Source organism: Anabrus simplex, chromosome 1 (assembly GCF_040414725.1).
Source record: "Anabrus simplex isolate iqAnaSimp1 chromosome 1, ASM4041472v1, whole genome shotgun sequence".
Lineage (NCBI taxonomy): Eukaryota > Metazoa > Arthropoda > Insecta > Orthoptera > Tettigoniidae > Anabrus > Anabrus simplex.
Window position 1 is genome coordinate 1,781,364,019 of NC_090265.1, and position 13,825 is coordinate 1,781,377,843.

The following is a 13,825-nucleotide window of genomic DNA, read 5'->3' on the forward strand; positions in this document are numbered from 1 at the left end:
TACTGCACTGGTTTGCGGGCTATCTGGCCTTGACATATATAGATACCAGCGCAGGGAGGGGTGGCAGCTCTCTCTCGGCCATGTGACCGTAATTACGTAATTTCGTTGAGACTTTAAATTGTTATAACTCAACAACCGTTTGATGAATTAATTTGAAATTTACAGGGATTAACTTTTATGATGTTTGCTATAATTCAGCGTTTGTCCCGTTAAAATTGGTTAAGGTGTTAAAAAGCTGTTAAAAGAAAAATTCTTTCGAGAAATATCTCTAGGGGAGGTGAGCTTCGAGCGACAGGTGACGTCACTTGACTCCGCCTAGCGTACTCGTAGGGTCTGGCACATACTGGAACATTCTTTACATGGATGTTCGTACGTCGGTCGGATCTTTAATGCTGGAAATAACATTTCTTTCAATTAATATGGACCAGGACCTAGGCCTTCCTGGTACAATATGCTTCCATCGTCTTCGGTCTTGAGCCACTTGGAAGCAGCGTGTTACAGCCAACAGCTCTATGTCATCGAGCCATCTCTTCTGGGATGTTCCCATGGTTTTCCCATGGTTTTCCCCAGTGAACAACCCTAGAGGTCCACCTGTTGTAGTCTTGTCGAGCATTTGCCTCGTGTGAAAAAGGGAGACTACGGAAAAATATCTTCAGAGCTGCACACACTGGGGTTCAAACCCATTATCTCCCGAATGCAAGCTGATAGCTCCGTGATCCAAACCCCACAGCAATTTGCTCGATACTCAATGGTGTACTTACCCGTAATGGATACTTGTTATTGTGTCTTTTATCACAAACACTGAGCGCTACAAGTAATTTACGTGCCTCAGTAGCCCAACTACAGAACTCCATTAAAGACCCGCGTACTTCCTTGCTCATTTCCTGAGTGGAGGAATACAGTCTGTCTGCTCTTCCCGTCAGCTGACTTTGCGCGCCTCGCTTGAGTTTGCCTTTAACTTTCGTTTGGCAGTCACTGTAATAGCGGTATGGGATCTATAGAGCTTACGGAGGGGACGGCACGCTGGAGAATGTGTAGGAAACACTGAAATAATGTTAATTAGTTTTAATTAAAGTCACGATAATCATTCTACTCTTGGATGTAGTTTTAGAGCGGGGTCTATCTGGAATTCGTTGCTGATCGAGCAAAAGGCCATATCTCCTAATGCTCTTCCTATCCATTATTTACCTTACGACTGGTCACGCCTCCCAGCCACATATTGATATGTAGTCCATCAAAACAATGTTTGTTGTTTTCATTTTCCTATGCTTACGAGTAAAGGAAAATGATCCTTGCCGCACTCTAGGAATGTATGTTTTCATGACTAATTTACGCACTCCCACAGTATAATATACTTAAGGTTCAGATTAATGAACGTAGGCTTTCGTGGCACACTGTATTAATATCAGGAAATAAATGTGTAACTGGATTAAAACCACTATCTAAACATATAAAATAAGAGTTTTGTCTGTACATTGCTCAGAATTTAAAAAAGGATGGTATTTCTGTATCAGTCGTGTCCACAGCAAAAAGGAAATGCACTTTTTAATTTTCCGTAATGTCTGTCTGTCTATCTGTCTGTCTGTACGTATGTATGTACTCGCATCACGAGAAAACGGCTGAAGAGAATTTAATGAAAATTGGTATGAAAAGTCGGACAATAAGCCGCTACAATCGAGGCTATAAATAAATTTATTCACGCTGAGTGAAATGGTAGTTTAGGGGAAGGCCTAAAATTTAATTATCAAATATGTATGTTATTAGCGGTCGTATCTTAATAAAAATCGGTATTCGAAGTCGGGGAATAAGTCGCTATAATCTAGTCATTAAATAATTTTACTCACGCTGAGTGAAATAGTAGTTTAGGGAAAGGCCTAAAATTTAATTCTCAAAAATGTATGTTGTTAGTGGTCACATCGATACATATTGCATAAGTAAAGTTATATAGTATTAAATTTCCGATCATTTATGTCTTATACATCGTTACAGTACCGGTTATTATCACAGGTATTCATGAATTTGGATTTTTGTTACAAGTCCATATCAGCGCCGAGTCATGAGAAAATGAGTGAACAGAATTTAACGAAAATTGGTATGCAAATTCGGAGAATAAGGAACTACAGTCTGCGCTCTAAATAATTTTATAAGACGCCCTAATATCACAGAGTCGAAAGAAAACTAAATGTGAAAGCCTAAAATATAGAACGCTTATAAAATTGATCAACAGTAACATTACATTGACCATTGTTTGTTGTGGTGTGTTTTGTATCTTCTGTTACCACTCATCTCCGTTAGATAGGAATACTGCTGCATACCGCTTATTTTTTAAATTTCCTTTACGTTGCGACGATGGGATAGGAAAGGGCTAGGAGTGTGAAGGAAGCTGCCTCGGCCTTAATTAAGGTACAATCCCAGCATTTGCCTGGCGTGAAAATGGGAAAACACGGAATACCATCTTCAGGGCTGCCAACAGTGGGGTTCGAATCCACTATCTACCGGATGCAAGCTCACAGCTGCGCGCCCCTAACCACACGGCCAACTCGCCCGGTCGTAACGAGTGTAACAACCTGCCTGAATACTGGCAGGAAGTAGCTGGAGAGTTTGATAAATTTCTTCTTTAGCATGCCATTTCTCTCGTTCATAAACTTTCTGCTACTACTAGTACGTAACACACTGGTTCATCATAGCATTCGAGCTGTTCAATCCCTACTCTGAGGCATTGATTGGAATGAGCAGTGTGCATATAACGGAATAATGGCAGGGGAGTTTCCATGGCTGTCTGCGGCCTGGTCCTTCCAGCTCTGGAACTTTGGTCTGTTTGATCGGCACCGTAGTACTGATCGTTGAAACCGAGAAAATGTGTGATTTTTCATTTGATCGAGTGTTTTATGTGATAACATTGCTTGTAATCACTACATTCCTATTGACGTTTTTGTAACGCCCTATGTTGACTTCAGTTAGGAAAACCACAAAGTGTCTGTCTTTCTGAGATTCCCGTAGCGAAGCACGGGTACATCAGCTAGTTTATTTAATAAAACCGAGCTTTACTCCAAATTGCATTGGCCTTCATCACGGCAGGTGAAGTTCTGCCTCCGACAGTCAACAAAAAAGCTCTTCGAAGGAACATGGAAGTCATGAGCGTACTATCCACGGCCCCTCCACTAACTGCACTCAGGGATCGTCGCCCTGTGCTGTGGTGCTTGGGAGGGAAGTTACTGATTCACCCCCCCTCTGTCGACAGTTTCTTGAGTGCGTCCCTCTGTGCCGTGGTGGTATTATGTATGTATTTCTGCAGTTCAGGTCTCCATGTATTGGATAACTTGAAGTCGTCTTTCCTGTTGATGTTATCTGCGCGCAGCTCTGTCTGTATGCCTTCTCTCACAAGTCGAGCATAGAAGTATTTTACAGGCGCGAAGACCTTCGTCTGGTCAAAGAGGATTTCATGGTCTGTAGTATAGACAAGACCGACTCCAATCCTCAGACCATAATATTAAAAATCATTGCGGCCGAAGTAGCATGATTCCTTGGATTGGATAACGAGAAAATATCACGTACTGGGCCCCTGAACTTACCATTCCATCGTTGGTCGACCACAGCTGCTGCAGTAGAGCAATATCGAACTCTTAAATCTTGGGGTCGTAGCCGGGATATTTCGGTCACGATCTTGACCAAACGATGGGGTTCAGAAGAGAGCCTAACTACATGACATGAGGAGCAAATATGTGCTTACTAGATTTTATTAAATTATCAAAATGCAAAAATTATTTTATAAAATCATTCGTCAAAAAATTAATTATTTAACGTTTCAACGCAGTCACATTGCATTGCGTGAGTTTTATCTGTTACATTCATCGAAGAACTTTCTTCGGAGGAAATTAGAAAATATCACAAATTAGTGGACAGCGAAAACCAGAAAAACGAAAATAAAACCTGAAAAATCAGGCACCTTTTGGTCCAAACGATAACTGAGAATTAATCCACACGATACGTGGAAAATCTGACCTTCAACAAGTAGAATTCCAGATCTACATTTAATTAAGGTTATCCCCAGTCAAATACCCTGTCGGATATGGGAATACCCACCGAATGGACCCTTAATCGAACCAAACTGACTATCAGTTGCTTTGGATAGGTTGCGAAATACTGATGGAAAACTGGTGTTCTCTACAAGTTAATAGGAGCATAATTAAAAATAAAATTCTACCATGTATTGTCATCTCGTGACACCCTTAAGTTATGGAATAATCCCGATGCTGAAACATGCATCACCCAAACTGCTGTTCAGAAGGAACCAACAACAACTCGATCCGAGAGGACCTTACGTTACGTCGTTCTGAAGGAACAAAACTGCGAAATGCAGGAAGCACTTATTCATCATGCATTTAGACGAAATGCCAAACAATGAAGTTAAAGAAAAAGTGGTAAATCACTTGAAAAATATTCTTATAAAACCAAATTTCAGTTTGTAAACGGTTATGTTAAGTTTAATAAACTTACAAGTCTACATGATGAAATAAAATCCAGAATACCAAAACAATCTACAGAAATCTTTCCATTTTACAACAGCGACTACCATTACAGATCAGTCTACTTATGTCTGTCCCAATAAACTAACTACAAGTTCTTGATAGGCCACAGTCAACTATTACAAAAACGAAAGAACGAAAATTGAAAATAAAATATATTCCCAGCTGACGAATCGAAACCGTCACATAAAATAAGCTAAGTGTCAACACGCACACTATCAAAGCAATCGGACGTCTGAACGACAAAATAATCCAGTCAAGAAATAAACTTTAAAATGAATATTGAATTTTCACGACCGCATTGTAATCGAAACAGGCTTTCAACGTATTAGGTCGTGTTACGTACATGTAGTACGTGTTGAAGAGATGTTAAGTACAGAACAAAAAAAGGCCAGCCGGACACCAGTGGGATCCGAACCCACGCCCTCCCGATTCCGCGTCGGTTGCTCTACCGATTGAGCTATGGTAGCCTAGGCCAGCTTCGTTCTGTACTTAACATCTCTTCAACACGTACTACATGTACGTAACACGACCTAATACGTTGAAAGCCTGTTTCGAAACTTTAAAATACTAAAGTTCAATGAACCCGAACGCGCGTGGCACACAACAGTAAGAATCAATCTCCGTTAGCTCAGTATCCAATGCTGGACAACCCTCACGTTCATGCCACTAGTGGTTCCCTAATCTTATGTAAACACCTTCCAGCTTGTAAGGGTTGTGCCGAAATATGACCTAAATATTACTTTGCTAACACTCTTCGCATTATATACACTACTGCAGACACTACCATCGTTCAAGTCAATTCGCAAAAACACCTAACCTAAGACTTGACTATATACAGACGACACCCTAAATCTATCGTTGAGCGTAGTGTCTACACACCCTAACAATAACATCTATATACACCTACAGACCTTCCTAAACCTATCTTCGAGCGTAAAATGGGGATATCTGCTCATCAGTATACTCCTATGATAATGCGTAACGTCCTAAATCTATCGTCGAGCGGAAACTGGGACGACTACTCATCCTCTAAAATGCCAGGTGAAATCGTAACTTCAAACATAATTACTGTTATTTAGCTGGAAACCTTGTCTAAACTATAGCACACCATGAAACGAATCTTGCCACAGAATGAACGCAAGTCTGGAAATGCAACCAATTTACTATCTCGTCAATAAACGTGAAAATGAAAAGAAATAACGCGCGGCTACTCAGTCCACGGCTCAAACATGATCTCGACACACGCAGTGAAGTTTGGAAAAATAATAATGAACTTCAGCACACGTCTAACTTTACGTGAATATCCCCAAAACAGTCATCATCATCATCGCAAAGATCCACACTGTAATTCTAGGGTGAAGCCCAAACATCGCCTACCATCTCACTGTTCCAAACATTCATATCCATAAACTATCCAGTGAAGCGAAATTCAATGAATCTACACAGCCAAACTATCACTTTAATAACGTCCAATATCTCATCGCACAATGTTTCCGATTTAATGATAATCTAGTCTCGTAATATATGAAATTTACTGAATGGAAATATGTTACAACAGTTAAATGACACCAACCGTGTATTCAGCATGCCCTTCTATTCCTGAGGTCGCGTACTATAACATTCACTATGCTGACTTCACATTAATCGTAATTTGGACATAACTGCCAAGAGCTACAATTTTCTACAGAAATTGTCTTTCACGGGGAGTTCTTGACTTGAAATCATAATTTGCGTCACAAAGCACTCATTTCGACTTTTACCACCATTCAACCGGTGAGCTGTTCCGGATTGCTAACAGAATCTCGATACAGCTTGCCTCAGAAATATCACATTTAATATACAGCCTGTCTCAAAAGTTCTTCGCCATCGACAAATATATCTTGTCTCAAAAATTCATCTTCATCGCATATCATCACGACGGCATTACTCATGAAATACAGGCTTCCTATGCCATCAACATCTACACAACTATTCTCTCAACATATCATTCCGACACAATCCATTTCTTCCTGTTTCAAAACCTTTCAAACCTGAATACTCCCATGACGAACAATTTTATAAGAATCTTCTCATTCATTTTTTTTACAACTTTTCTCGGACCTCAAGGACAAAATAACATACCGTGCTTTCCCATATCACAAGATACACGGTGTTACAGAAATTAACTTCCCACGAATAAATATAACTTTATCAGACTTCACTGGATTTCGAAACGAACGCTAGTCTATTCGACATTACTGTTAACTACAAGTTTAACATCGAAAATTTTATCCTGCTGTATATATTATTATTATTATTATTATTATTATTATTATTATTATTATTATTATTATTATTTCACTTAAAATTTCTGAACTCATAGGATATTCGAAATTATTACATTCACAACGACTACGTTATGGTTATCACCTTCCTAACTTTACTCAGTTTGAACAATACCTCAAAAAATGTTAACACATTATTTAAACTTCGCATTTTACAGTTTCTCAACGTGATTTTTACTGCCCTAATGAGTTCCACACGAAGACCAGAAATATAACACTTTCGCCAGATCATTATTAAATACTACTTCGACACACGCACTGGAAAATTTTATTGGGACAAACAAATTCTATCTACAACATTAATACAAGACCGGTAAGTAGTCATCTTGGCGATTCCGGCTACATTTAGCCAGCTGACCTCGGATTTAGCCCCTCATGTTGGCTGAATACATAATGTTCTTATAGATTACTTAAAAATGCACAGATTTTACACTCGCTATTGATTAGCAACACAAAATGACGCACTTTCCTCGCTCAAGGCTGTATTATTGGGCGTTTATGTTTTCTTATATATATAAATGATATGAGTAAAGGGGTGGAATCAGTGACAAGGCTTTTTGCGGATGATGTTATTCTGTATAGAGTAATAAGTTACAAGATTGTGAGCAACTGCAAAATGACCTCGATAATATTGTGAGATGGACGGTAGGCAATGGTATGAAGATAAACGGGGTTAAAAGTAAGGTTGTGAGTTTAAAATATAGGAAAATCCCTCTCAGTTTATATTACGACGTTGATCGGGTGAAGGTGCCTTATGAGGATCACGGTAAGTACCAGTAGCGTATGCTGGGATCAAGACGTGCTCTATCACTAGACTTAGGTTACCCCTTTTCGATAGTTGGTTTAGTGAATGTCAAGCCTTTTAAGAGTTTTGAACTGCAGCCAATAGCCAACGGAGAAGCCTGCTGTGTTGTCAAGGCTGCTTCACAAGCTACTGCCCTGGCCTCTGTTACTACCAATGCTCAACCCCTGATCAGTGGAGATGGTAGCCTAAGGTTTAGCAAACTAAAGCCTGGCTTTATGGCTAAATAGATAGAATGCTTGCCTTTGGTCCGATGATCCAGGTTAAATTTCCAGAATCAACCCCCTCATACCGTTAATTCCCCTGGCTTGGGGACTGGGTGTTTATGACGTCTTCACCATTCATTTTAACCTCATTGGATCACCACCAAGCATACACAGATGCCATGCACCATTATTATTATTATTATTATTATTATTATTATTATTATTATTATTATTATTAAATTAAAATCTTGAATTTTGCAGCGGTCGTACCCATCGTTCACTGGTTAATTAACTTCCTCGGGAGATCAGTGGTGGTGTCCGACTCATGATCACGGCTTCGATTCCAACCGACAAAAGAGAAAATTTGAAAGACTGCATTTTATTTTAGGAGATCTACCAATAAAAAGAATACTATATTGCAGCCCTGCAGTGTTTTCCTACAAGCATGTAGAAGTAAACAGGAGTGAACTAGCAACACTCTGTTCTCTATATAATTAAGTCAGAAGTATGAGGCGAGGAAGTACATACGATGAGTAACGCATGGTTGATAGTTAGCAGTGGCGATCTGACGGACCGAAGCCTACAGCAGCAAGCCACGACGGCGAGTCGAGGGGAGAGGGACGCGAGTCTGGGTTGCAATATCAGTCTCCGATGCCTTGCCCTCAGAAATACGTGAGTCGTTTTTTCTCACTGCTTTCAAGTTTTATAAATGAAACAATGTGTCAGATGCTTACGTTATAAATATAAAAATGTGATTTAGACTCCCATCATTCTCATTTGAGGTTTTAGCTTCATGGATAGCCTTGGTAGCACTCAGTATACGCCACTGGTAAGTACCTAGGTGTTAACATAAAGAAAGATCTTCATTGGGGTGATCAGATAAATATGATTGTTAATAAAGGGTACAGATTTCTACACGTGGTTATGAGGGTATTTAGGGGTTGTAGTAAGGCTTTAAAGGAGAGGGTATATAAGTCTCTGCTAAGACTCCAACTAGAATATGGTTCCAGTGTATGGGACTCCACCAGGATTACTTGTTTCAAGAACTGGAAAAAATCCAAAGAAAAGCAGCTCGATTTGTTCTGGGTGATTTCCGACAAACGAGTAGCGTTACAAAAATGTTGCAATGTTTGTGTTGGGAAGAATTGAGAGAAAGGAGAAGAGCTGTTCGACTAAGTGGTATGTTCCGAGTTGTCAGCGGAGAGATGGCGTGGAATGACATTAGTAGACGAATAAGTTTGAATGGCGTTCATAAAAGTAGGAAAGATCACAATATGAAGATAAAGTTGGAATTCAAGAGGACAAACTGGGGCAAATATCCATTTATATGAAGGGGAGTTAGGGATTGGAATAATTACCAAGGAAGGTGTTCAAGTAATTTACAATGCCTTTGCGATCATTTAAGAAAATGGCTAGAAAACAACAGATAGGGAATGTGCCACCCGGGCGACTGCCCTAAATGCAGATCAGTAGTGATTGATTGATGGATTGTTTGATTGACTGAAGCATGAGGCAAGTGTACTTAGATTGAGTGCGGAAATATTAACAAAATATATAAACTATCGCCTGTTAACACTATTAAACAATATTTCTATGTTGATGCGGCTCGGTAGCAACATTATTCTATTATCATAGTTGGTACGATAAAACTGTATAACATATAAATGATTGGAACTTGTGTCCTCTATAACATTTGTTATGGCATGTAATACTTTTTGATACTACCAATATCGTAGGTATTTAATGAACTAAATTTGGGTCACCTTCCCTCAAACTACCATGAACTAAATTTGGGTCACCTTCCCTCAAACTGCAATTTCATCCAGCGTGAATAAAAATTATTTATGCCCTTGACTCTAAATACCGATTTTCATTAAATTCCGCTCACGCATTTTATCCTGCTTCAACGTTGATTTGGACTTAGCGACAAAAATCGAAATTCATTAATATCTCTTTTATCTTAGTCGGTACGGTAAACATGTATAACACATGAATGATCGGAAACTTAATTGTATATAACATTTTTATGTAGTACTTATCGATAGGACCACTAATGGCATAAATATTTGAGAACGGCATGTAAGGCCTTCACTTAAACTACCCTTTCACTCAGCGTGAATGCAATTATTTATAGTCGAGATTGTAGTACATGTTTTATAAATTAATATTTACCCCAATCTCTCCTCTTGAATTCCAACTTTATCTTCATATTTCGATCTTTAGAACTTTTAAAAGCTCCACTCAAGCTTATTCTTCTATTTACGTCATTCCCTGAAAACTCACCAGTAAAAGCGCGAAACATTCCACATAGCCGAGCATCTCGTCTCCTTACTCCCAAGTCTTTACAGCGCCAGGTGTGCAACATTCCCGCAACACTACTCCTTGTCGGAAATCACCCAGAACAAATCGAGCTGCTTTCCTTAGAATTTTTCTAGTTCTCGTATCAAGTAGCCCTGGTGAGCGTCCCATACACTGGAGATATACTCTAGTTGGGGTTTTACCAGAGACTTACATGCCCTCTCCTTTACATCCTTACTACAAGCCCTAAATGCCCTCACAACCATGTGCGGAGATCTGAAACCGTGACTCCCTTTAACAGCTCCTTTAATATACCCACAGTGCAGGGAATGAACATGCTTAAAGCTTAGGGAATTGCGCTTAGTGTAGACGCTCCCTCACCCCTGAGTAATTGCGGAGTGAGGGCCCTCGCTGCGAGCCAGAGCCTTGCGGTTTTTGTCCGCGCATCAAACGGTTTCGCTCATCGAATTTCGCTCAGTGTAAACGTGGTCCCCATAGTTGCGCGAGGGATGAATCAAGAACAGTGCTTGCAGCTCATCGAGCTCTATAAAAATCGAGATTTTATGCGGAATCCGAAAAACAAGAACTATTTCAATCTCAATAAAAGAGATGATGCGTGGAAGGAAATTAGTTCTCAACTAAACTTTCCTATTTCTACAGTGAAAGGGAAGATGAAAGCGCTACTGGGATCATATCGAAGCGAAAGCTCGAAATAAAATAAGAGCAGAGTCACTGGATCATGTAAGCAATTACTATTGGTTTATAATACAAAATTGTGTCATTTCATTACTTTTTTGAACTTGCCGGTACCTATTTTGAAGCATTCCTGGGTCATTGTGAAGAACTTCCACTGACCGGCACGAAGAACGCAACACTTCAATTTCTTACGAAAACTGAAATTTATTTTAACTTTATGACACTTTTATGGTACTAATCGACTATATGATGATGATGAAATAATGTAGCGGCTGGAGGGACAAAACAAGTTTCCATGTTGATGCAAAACCAGAACTGAAGCTTTCAGGCTTGTCGAAGGCGGCTCGCCCCACTCGCGCTATTTTTCGCTCTGAATTGCGCTCTGTTTTGGGTAGTGCGAAATTTCACTCGAAGCGAGTAAGGTTCGCCCGAGCGACTTTCTCGAAGGAGTTTCGCTAGTGTAAACGCAGGGAATTGCGCTTAGTGTAAACGCAGCTTTAGATGTTCTATAAGTTACCTCCTGAAAATGACTTTATATATCCACTGTAAGATATTTCAATGTACGTATTTATGTGAAATAAATTACTTTCTTGACGTGAACTCATCTCCTATGCCCCAAAATATATCCTTCACTCTATGCTCTCCCGTCAAACGGAAAAATGTACGCGTACGGAGTTATTTTAAACAGAACGCACGGTGGATAGGGATGAGTACTCCTAATGTCGTGGTTTCGTTTGTTTCAGCAAGGATCTCTCCAGGCACCGGCAGACCAGGCTCCCTTACCGCCAGATTTCCCTCTCTTGGTACCGGCAGAGCAGTCTCTCCAGGGACCGGCAGCTGCAGGTAAAAAGCTGAAATAAATACAATATGATTACGAAATACATGCAAACATTACCTTTTAAAACTAGGCATTGACATGGGAAAGGAAGTAAGTGAAAACAAAATGAAATGCAATTTTTCAAGGAAGACGTAGTAAACGCTCATGCCAATGGCATGAAAAATCTAACAAGTCAACTGGTACAGTTGTTGTGACTGCCGGTCAGCACCTGTGAAATCCAACTGAGGTCCCTCCAGGGTGCGCTGACTTTTATAGCTTTCAGGCCAACGCGCGTGTGTTGTGACTGCCGGTCAGCACCTGTGAAATCCAACTGACGTCCCTCCAGGGTGCGCTGGCTTTTATAGCTTTCAGGCCAACGCGCGTGTGTTGTGACTGCCGGTCAGCACCTGTGAAATCCAACTGACGTCCCTCCAGGGTGCGCTGACTTTTATAGCTTTCAGGCCAACGCGCGCGTGTTGTGACTGCCGGTCAGCACCTGTGAAATCCAACTGACGTCCCTCCAGGGTGCGCTGGCTTTTATAGCTTTCAGGCCAACGCGCGTGTGTTGTGACTGCCGGTCAGCACCTGTGAAATCCAACTGACGTCCCTCCAGGGTGCGCTGACTTTTATAGCTTTCAGGCCAACGCGCGTGTGTTGTGACTGCCGGTCAGCACCTGTGAAATCCAACTGACGTCCCTCCAGGGTGCGCTGGCTTTTATAGCTTTCAGGCCAACGCGCGTGTGTTGTGACTGCCGGTCAGCACCTGTGAAATCCAACTGACGTCCCTCCAGGGTGCGCTGACTTTTATAGCTTTCAGGCCAACGCGCGTGTGTTGTGACTGCCGGTCAGCACCTGTGAAATCCAACTGACGTCCCTCCAGGGTGCGCTGACTTTTATAGCTTTCAGGCCAACGCGCGTGTGTGTGTTGTGACTGCCGGTCAGCACCTGTGAAATCCAACTGACGTCCCTCCAGGGTGCGCTGACTTTTATAGCTTTCAGGCCAACGCGCGTGTGTTGTGACTGCCGGTCAGTACCTGTGAAATCCTACTGACGTCCCTCCAGGGTGCGCTGACTTTTATAGCTTTCAGGCCAACGCGTGTAAAGTGTTAAGCACTGCCCTGGAGGGTGCGTCAGCCGGATTCTGCTGGGTGCCAACCCGCAGCCACGAGAGGCGAATGCCTCTCCGTGATGCTTTATTTATGAGTCTTACATACATTGGTAACAGAGAAGTATATACATATAAAAGTGCACAACGTCCAGAACGTAGTGAATACATTGCCACAGTAGAGTCTGTGTATATTAACAAGTCATCGCACAACAAATTACGGTCAATAATTTCCTGTAAAACTGCAGTGGCACCGATGAGTGCTGCTGCCGTTTCGGCAGCGTTTATGCGAGTATGTTGCCGGAATACCTGGGCCCAAGCCGTTTGAAGGGATGGGCACACATAGGCTACACTCTGTGGGGTTGCATCTTGCATCAACGAACACTGACACTGAATATCTATGAGGGCCAATCCGGCGAGGAGCGGAAAGTACTTGCTCATTGTATACTCGGCGCGGCCAGTACCATTCTCTGGTCAATATACTGTATGCCGAAGGGGGAACAGCGGGAGCGACATGACATAGGCGACCCAGGCAATATAACCGGCTACCCTCGCCAAGTCGTCTGTCTGAAGGCGAGGGAGTACGTTAACATATTGAAGCACACGAGCTTGCACATCGGGTGTTAATTGCAGGATTTGTTGGTTTGTATCAATTAAAACACCCAAATAAATTAATGTAGTAGTAGGTTGAAGCAATGATTTGGCTTGATGTACTGTGATGCCAAAAGTAGAGGAGAACGTCGTCAACAGGAATTTCATCTGCGTTAACCCGTGAGAGGGCGCCTAGATTTTCGAACGTCAGAGGTCACTTACGGAGTTTCCTCCGTGATAACGATAAAGACAAATAGAGCTTCGATTATGATAGATTTGTGCCAAAATTGGTTTCTCTTTATAACTGGAATATTACACTAACATACATAAATGCTCGTAGGGGTCATACGTATGTGTTAAACTAATGTTTTTCCTAACTTTTGTTTAAAATCTACAATCATTAAAGTTTATTCTAATGGTAACAGAACTTATATAAAGCTACTGTATGTTAAATTCC

General features: G+C 41.2%; 1 non-coding gene across 1 annotated transcript; it reads right to left on the bottom strand.

Annotated features, from left to right (window-relative positions):
• Window positions 1-4,919: 4,919 nt before the first annotated feature.
• On the bottom strand, window positions 4,920-4,996 carry TRNAP-CGG (transfer RNA proline (anticodon CGG)). Its single transcript has one exon. It is a non-coding gene; the product is annotated as a tRNA-Pro (tRNA).
• Between the last annotated feature and the right edge of the window lie 8,829 nt (window positions 4,997-13,825).